A 2,068-nucleotide genomic window follows, 5' to 3' on the forward strand; every position below is an offset into this window, starting at 1 on the left:
AGGGCCAATTCATGACTTTTTTAAATTGCAAATGGAAATTTTACTTTTTATGCATTCATTTACTCAATTATTTATTTTTTCACGATGGGAAATCTTACCCCTAGGTATGTGTGTATGTATACACATATGTGTATGTATATCTATATATCTATATATCTATATCTATATCCATATCTATCTATATCTATATCTATATCATCTATATCGCTATATATCTCTCTCTCTATTTTTTTCTCCCCAATTTAAGAATATAAAAGAAAGGTTTATCCATATTAGATTTGTTTTTCTGTTTTTCACGAGATAGATTATAGTTACAATGAAGTTACATATATCAGACTTAAGGTTACAAGTTTCATTAAATCTGCTCTAGTATTTGAAAAGGCAAACAAAAAAAATGTTTGAAGAGGCAACGTATGCTGACAGACACAGGTAATAGAAAATACTTCCTTATATCATAACTTCAGTTCACTCTGAACATATTTAAAAGGTATAGTGTGTAAAGTACAGTGTAGTAGAAAAACAACACACTTCTTATAAAGGTATTCTCTTAAAATTATTTCTATGTAACTCCAATATCATTAATTTAGAAATAACAGAAACTGTTTGAGAAGTATATTACTAAATAGATTATATAAGTCTAAAATAAAGACAATTTTGAAAGAATACTTCTTTAAAATCAAATAGATAGCACTAGCCTTAAGTTCAGATAAGAGCTAGAATGTAATGGAAACAGCAGAAGTTAATTTTTGTTGTTTTTATATCAAAAAGGATGATATCTTCTCTACCAAAGTTTTGCTCTTAATCTTTTTTTTGTTTTTTAAACTTTATAACATTCTTTTGAACCATAGTACATACTCTACTTCTACAATTTTATTATCTGAAACTTAAATTTTGTATTTTTTAATGCTATTAGAAAAAATATGCTGAGTCAAATCTTGACTAGAATTTTAATATTTAACTTAATTATAGCAGATTAATTAAATAATAATTATTAAAGAAATAATAATGGAGATCTTTGTTTTAATATGATGAATATATTTTAAGAACACAGATGTTTAAGAAATATTCTTCAATAAAATGAGAGACTAAGAGACTTATTTTTAAACATTATATTTTCTAGTGTTCTCAGTTATAGTTGACTTATGTATCAATACGGAGTAAAATTGAGCAAATCCTGTGCCTTTAAATCTTATTTGTTTCCAGAAGTTAATTTAATTATTGGGTTGTTAATTTTTAATTCAGAACCCATATTATAGTGAGTCATTTACTGTGTATTTAAGAAAGAAATCTAATCAATTGGTATAGACTCTATCATTATATCTAAACAAAAATTTATCTTTATCAAATAATTGTATAAAAAAGGAAAAGAGGATAAAAAATAAAGAATTTTAAAGCCATTCTAATTAAATCAGCACATAGTTACAAGTCTCCAACTGCAGATAAGTGACTAATTAGACAATTAAGATTAATAAAAAATTTCTCTTGTGTGAGATTAATTATAAAGAATGAGTGACTATTGAAGATGATTTAAGCTATTATGATTTTTAATATCTCTGAATCTAGTTACAACCAACAGAAAATTATTCAAACCATTCATAAACTATTTTACATTTTCAGATTTTTACATTTATGAAGGTGTTTTTCAAAGTAAGAAAGAATTATCTATTTTACTCAGTCTGGAATTGTCATGGATCAGTTAAGACAAACCATGAATGTAGCTTTTGTTGAGAAAAAATAAGTTAATGATTACTAATGATAATATTTATATAGAACTGACAACTAAGATGTGAATCAAACATCCAACATGTACATAGAGTTCAACTCATTTAATAATTGCATAAAATAATTGCTTGGTTGCCAGGCTTAAGTACACTATCACTTGGAAAGTCATTCAGAGGCTCCCTACAGAAGCCAGGAATAACAGTGGCTCAAAAAGATGCGAGCTTAAATTTCTTTTTTGTAAAATGAATTCTGAGGAAGGCACTCTATGGTAGGTCTGACACCTTCATCGTGTCATCAGAACCCAACGTCATTTTTTATCGTTCTGCTTTACTCTCCTTAGCATTTG

The sequence above is a fragment of the Pteropus alecto genome, unplaced genomic scaffold, assembly GCF_000325575.1.
Source record: "Pteropus alecto unplaced genomic scaffold, ASM32557v1 scaffold21, whole genome shotgun sequence".
In the NCBI taxonomy this organism is placed as follows: domain Eukaryota; kingdom Metazoa; phylum Chordata; class Mammalia; order Chiroptera; family Pteropodidae; genus Pteropus; species Pteropus alecto.